This window comes from Canis lupus, chromosome 29, assembly GCF_048164855.1.
Source record: "Canis lupus baileyi chromosome 29, mCanLup2.hap1, whole genome shotgun sequence".
NCBI lineage: Eukaryota > Metazoa > Chordata > Mammalia > Carnivora > Canidae > Canis > Canis lupus.
In genome coordinates this window covers 33793820-33800810 of record NC_132866.1, presented here as the reverse complement: position 1 = coordinate 33800810, position 6991 = coordinate 33793820, and positions in this window count along the sequence as shown.

The window sequence follows — 6991 nt, the reverse complement described above, 5'->3', positions numbered from 1 at the left end:
AGGCGAAGAATACCTAACCGACTTAGGGCCTGAGGTTCGTTTCCTTTTTACACTCAGCCTAAAGTAAGTCATTCACTTGGATTCCCCATAAAATAAATCTAGAGACAGGTGTTTTCTCTGGGAGGTGACCCCAGGAAGCCCAAATGAAGACGTGTTGGGGAAGTGAGACAGACAAATGAGAAAAGCCAGTGGTGGGGACATTAAAGAGAGGGTTCTTGTGAGAAACAGAGACTCCATCTTGCTGGGGAACTTCTGGGAAACCATATGGAGCACCATCTCAGAATTGTGGCATCAGTGGATTGGGTGACTGGAGCATTTGCATACCTACTCACCTCCCCCCAATTGGCTGAAGTTTGGCCCCTGAAATGGGTTGAAGAGTTTTCCCCCAAAATTCATGTTCTTCCTCAGAATGTGGGCTTATTTGAAAATAAGGTTGTTGCTGATATCATTATTAAGGTGAGGTCCTATGCAGTAGGGTGGGTATGTCTGGTATTCTTAGAAGAAGGGGAGAAGAGCCCCAAAGACACACAGAGGAAAGATGGCCATGTGAGGACAGAGACAGAGAATTTAAGTATGCTGCCACAGACCGAGGAATCTCCAGGATTGCTGGCAACCACCAGAAGCTAGGAGGAGGCAGTGAAAGATCCTTCCTATTTTATTTGTAAAACGGATATGAGATCCTACTTTGGAGAGAAGTTGTGAGTATGACTTTTATAAAGTATCCATCATGGTGCCAGGCACATGACACCACTCACTAATCATCACCTACTATTATTGGGTATTATAGAAAGGGTGCAGGCTTTGGAGTCCAACAGACTTGAATTTGAATTTCAGCTTTATAGCTGCATGACACTAGGCAAGTTATTTAACTTATTTGAGTTTCAGTTTTTCCATGAAGATAACAACTCTATGTGTGAAAACCCTACTGGTTTTAAGATTTCTCCAAGCTCTAAGATGCATGAAAGGCTCATCCTGCAAGTGTCTTTGAGGGCTTCTCCTCACTCAGGCCTGTGAGGTTCCAGGCAGTATCTCTGAAATCCAGAAACTCTCCCTGCGTCCACCGTCCACCACCGTAGAATGCAGAGCCTGAAGCAGATGTGTCCTCTTGACCTTGCTTTCTGATGCTAATATCTTACCTGCCTTCTACCCCGGCCCCCACCATCCTGCATCTGACTTTGTACTAAAGCCCAAATCCCTGATGTGACACGTAGAGTCTGGGCTGCAGCCCTGGGCAGCTGCCCAGCGGGCATTCCTTTGAGTGAGGAGAGGAAGCTCAGACGCCTGCCCGTGCCTTTGCGTCTGAGCTGGAAACGTTGGCAACAGTTCCCTGGAAAGGAGCTGGAAACTGTTTCCGTGGGCGAGGTGGGTCGGCCCCTATTCTGGCTTCTTGGCTTGCACACAGTGAGGTGGTGGGGGAGGTGTTGATAGAATGACATTGGCTTGGGCTCCTTTCCATTCCCTGTCACTCTCAACTAGCAGTATGTCCAGTGCTCCAGGGGGAAGGTGAACAGAGAGCAGGATCCCCCCAACCCCCCCCACACTGGGCCCCCTGGTGTACCCCCATGCACTAATCCCCAGTGTCGACTGTCTGGTGAGGTAGCCACCTGCCACGTGCTGCTAGGTTCCACTTGAAATGTGGCTAGTGCCACTGAAGACTGAACCCTTACATTTCATTTACTTTTAATTAAAAAACAGATGCTTGATTCAGGTATTGGAAACATTTAAAAATATGTTTGGAACAGCTTAGGTATGTGGATCATACCTTTTACTTTTACAAGTGTACATTTTTATGAAATCTAAAAACAGATTAAGTATTTCCAATGAAAATTTAGCATCTGAATGGAGATAGGCTGAAAATGTAAAATACATGCCACATTTTGGAGATTTAGTGTGAGAAAGGAATGTAAAATAAATCAGTATAATTATTTAAATATTGATTACTGGATAGATGCTAATCATTTGGATGTATTGGGTTAAATAAAAAATACCTATGAAAATATTTTTACCTACTTTTTGGACTTTTTAAATGTGGTGACTAGGAAATTTTAAATTATGTATATAGCTTGCGTGATATTTCTGTTGGACGCTGATGCTCTAGGTGCGTAGAAGCATAAAACATTAAGTCTGTTAGGGGCCTTGGGCAAGGTCAGAGCATCCTCATTTTCGAGGTGAGGAATCTGACACTTTGGGAGTTTAAATGGCCTTCCCAAGAACTGGAACCCAGATTTCTTTTCTCCTGGCCAAGAGTGCACAGAAGCTGGGATTCTGAATAAAGTAGGTTGTATAAAATGAAGTAATGGCTTGGAAATACATGGTTCAGGGCACCTGGATGGCTCAGTTGGTTAAGCGTCAGTCTTCAGCTTGGGTCAGGGTTCTAGGATGAAGCCCCATATGGGGCTCCCTGCTCAGCATAGAGCCTGCTTCTCCCTCTCCCTCTGCTCCTCCCCACTGCTCTCTCTCTCTCTCTCTTTCAAATAAATAAATCAAATCTTAAAAAATAAGGAAGTGCATGGTTAGAATAACCTGACAACAATATCAATAAGGTGTTTCACATGTGAAATGGTATTTGTTATTATTTTTGCCCTGCTCTGTGGAGCTTAATGGAACCAGAAAATGTCCCCTGAGTGGCAGATTTTTCTTTTTCCCCAGACATCTACCTCATTCTAGAACCTGGATACCTAAGACTCTGTCCAGGAGCCAGATGCCTGCTCTTATAAGGAATATTTTCCTCTTCACAGGGGTGATGTAGGACTCAAGCTCAGGGCTGAGAGGTCATCCTATTGCTTCAGACTGAGTATCTCCTCTGATTCTTTGTCCCTCTCCCTTTCTTCCTTTCCATCTAACCGCCCCCCCCCCACACACACACAGTCTTTTGAGGGCCAAAGACAAATTTATTGGAAGGTGGGAATCCCTGTCAAAGTCTAGCCCGGGTCCCCACCTGACACTCTGGAACTAGAGACAGGGATGTGGTCCCTACCAGCCATTCTAGCCCTACCTACTGCATTTGGGTGTAAATGTGGCCAAAACAGAGACCATCAATGTGATTCTGGGTGGGAAGAGAGAGTGGCTGTGAATGTGCTTACAGAGAGGGGTGGGGACATTGGTTGTCTGGTCTGAGGGTCATTGCATGTTTGACTTGGATTGTTCATTGGGTTGTGTGTATGGCCATATCCCTGGGGATGTGGTTGTGTGTTTGAGAGTGTGACATGAGTGTGGTACGGTAGTGGCAGGTGGGGATGGTCCATCTCAGTCCATGGGTGAGTGAGGTGATGTTGAATGAGTCCTTGCAGACCTATGGGGAATTTAGGAGGTTGAGACTATAGAGTGAGGTCTAGTGTCTCCCTAGGTGAATGTGGCTCTGGGTAGTTGTGGCTGTGGCTGTGTGCCTGCTGGTTGTGTGGTGTTCTGTGGCCTTTCTATATCAGAATTCAGAGGATTTCCTGTTGGCACCAAAGCATTCCAAGCAATTGCAGTATGGTCACTGTTATCTAGATCTTCCCTGTCCTCCCATTTCTCTTCCCTCTCCCCCTTCCCCTCCCTTTCTTCTCTCTCCCTCCTCCCTCCCTTCTTTTCCTGTCTGTATTTCATCTCTAGCTTACAGAGCTCTTGCTTTGTGCCAAGTACTGTGTTGGGATTGTTACTTGTTTTTTCTTACCATAAACTAACCCCTCAGAGTGCTATGGTGACTGACGTCCTCTTTAGCAGCTTCATTGTGCAAGCTTCCTTGTGGCAAGTATTAGGTCTTGCTTGGCTCTTTGTCTCCCTCATAAGTCATTGTTGATGATGACATGCCAGAGTTTCTCCTCTCCAAGGACAAAGGGTATGTGGAAAAGGGTTGGGGGCTGCTGTGGCTGAGTGGGGACAGGGCAGACGGGGAATTTGAGCCTGATGACCTATGTCTACTGTTTGCTCTCCTGTAGGCTAATCACAGGCCCTGAGGATGCCACGCCAGGTCTGCAGGGTCTCATAACGATCTGTGCCATATGTAGTCTGGATGGGCCCCAAGGCTTTGGGGCATAACTTGGTTGTCTTCGTCACCAGCCTTTCCTTCTGGCATAGGCCTGGGCAGCCTGGCTGCCTGCAGGCTCTCACATGGGTCTCAGGATCTACCTGCAGGGTCTGGCTCCAGAGAAAATCACAGGACCTGGCAGAGGCACCTTCCTCTCTTAGGGCCGGCAGCCATGGGACCATTTCTTTTCCCACGGGCTGGGCTGTGGTTTAGCCCATTTTCACCCTGGCACCGGCTCCCATGGAAGGGGCTTCCAGGTGCACATGGGTCTCAGAACTTAGTGGTGACTGCCATATGACACACTGAACCCTGGCTGTCCCTGCCCTCCCAGGCTGGGCCCAGCTGAGCTCAGTGTCTATACCCAGGACCTCCTTGGCACAGCTGCTGCAGTGCTCACAAATGGGTTTGAAAAGCAAGAGGAATTGCTGTCTTCAAAAAAGAATTCTTTTGCAAACCTAGAAGCCCAGCCCCCATCTGCTTCACCTTTTTGTGCAACTCCATTTTCATACAGCAAATTGGAGAGAGATAAGGGAATGTCATGGAATTTGAAAAGTCCAAGAGACACAGGGCACCTTGGAGGACACTGGGAAATCTGTGATGCCACCCTAACCCCAGTGTGAACTCCTTTGTGAACTGTTTCTGAACCTCTCTGGGCCTCAGGTTTTCAAATTTGTCAAATGAGAACATCCTCTTAATCACTGTATAGAGCTGTTCTGTAGGGGAAATGAACTAGGCAATGTGAAACAAAAGAACAGTGCAAAAGAAAAAAAAAGAGGAAGAAGACAAATGGTTATTTGGCACTTACTGTATACCAGGAACTTCATAGAGTGCATCTCATTCTGGAGCCAGGCTCTGGAGACTGACCAGCTCCCTGATTTCCACTAATGTCCTCTGTCTCTTTCCTGTGCCCTGGGCATGGGCTCAGTGATTCCCAAGGAGGTGCTCTTACCATCCTGCAAGCACTTGTGCTGAAGTATTATTAATAGTGCGTAGACAATTCCTAGGGGTCAGGAGTCCTGGTCCCTGCTGCTCCCTGTGTAGTTTGGGCAGGCCACCCAAACCCTCTGGGCTTTCTGGTCACAAGCATGTCCCTGACTCTGCATGGCCCCCTAGACACCTCTAAGGGTTCCTAAAGCCTTAGTGTAAAACGAGATGCCTTAACTTGACATTCATTATCTGAATGAATATATCCTGGCTATATTCAGAATATAGCCATATTCTGGCTTCAGTGTGCCTTTTCCATCCTTAAATTCCTCCTCCCTGCCACAGATCCCTTTTGTGTTTCCAAAGCACCGCGCTTTCCCCCTGCACACTCTCCAATCACCTTCTGTGAATGGAATATGCCTAGGATGCTCAGAGCAGTGAGCTACAGAACAAGTGCTCTGAAAGGCAGCTTTGATCATTTCTGTCTGGAATGCCCACTACTTGTTTTCAGTACTGCTTCATCCACAAGGCATAACTCATCCAGTGCCCAAGCCCAAAATATTAAAGCACATTCAAACAATCAAACAAATCTAGAGTGCAAGACACTCTACAAGATTTAATTGGCTTGGGTTCTTCCAAGATGTCAGTGGCAGGACAGACAAGAAAGAAAAAGTTGGGGAAAAGTGGTTCTAGGTTTCTGGAGACACTGTAGGCTGTGCTCCACTAGACTGACGACCAAATGCAACATATTGATCCTTGAATGGTTCCTGGCCTTTAAAAAAAGTAGATATAAAGAATATTATTGAGACAATTAGAAAATTTTGATTATGGTCTGTGTAGTAGTCTGCTAGGGCTGCCATAATAAAATACCGCGGACTGGGTGGCTTAACAACAGACATTTATTTTCCACAGTTCTGGAAGCTAGAAGTCCAGGACTGAGGTGTCTGCAGATTTGGGTTTTTTCTTCTTGGCTTGCAGATGGCTTCTTTTTCACTGTGTCCTCACATGGCCTTTCCTCTGTATGCACACATCTGTGTCTTAATCTCTTATAAGAATATGCTCCTATTGGAGTAGGGCCCACGCATGTGACGTCATCTTACCTTAACTATCTCTATTTATGTTTGGCCCTGTCTCCACGTAATAGTCCTAATAGGTATTAGGACTTTAACATGCGAATTGTAGGGAGATACAGTTAGGCTCAGAACAGTGATGCTACTAATTTTAAACTTGGTGAGTGGGACAAGACATTGTGGTTATTTAGAATATCTTTGTTCTTAGAATATATATGCTGAAATGTTTAGGGGTAAAAAGTCATGATATCTACAACTTTCTCTCCAATGGTGCAGCAACAAAACAAAAACAAAAACAAAACCACGTATGTAGAGAGAGCAAATGTTTAGACAAAAGGTTAGCAATTGGTGAATCTAGATAAAGGGTATGAGGTATTCCTTCTAATATTCTTGTAAATTTTCTGTAGGTTTGAAAATTTCAAAACAAAAACCTGGGAGGAAGGAATCTTATCTCATCTTCAAGGTCTTAGGACTACAAAATATGATGTCTATTTCCTGTTATGTGTTCAGAGTGGCTGTTCTTTCCCTCTTAGGGTTTATTAGGACTTTTTGTTTTATATTTGTATTTTGTTTATTTATTTGACTTTGTCTGTCTGGGCTTCACAAAGGCAGGCATTGGCCTGTTTGGCTCATGTCTGTACCTCAGCATTCTGCACAAAGCCTGGCACTCATTAATATTGATGAATGAATGAATGAATGAATGAATGAATGAACGAACGAACATGGATGGGGCCGAACAGACACAGACCAGAAATGTGAATGGGGAGGTGAGGAGGAGGCTTAGATCCCACGTCTTTTTTTTTTAATTTTTTAAAGACTTTATTTATTTATTCATAGAGACACACTTAGAGAGAGAGGGAGGCAGAGACACAGGCAGAGGGAGAAGCAGGCTCCATGCAGGGAGCCCGACGTGGGACTCGATCCAGGGTCTCCAGGATCACGCCCCGGGCTGCAGGCGGCGCTAAACCGCTGCGCCACCGGGGCTGCC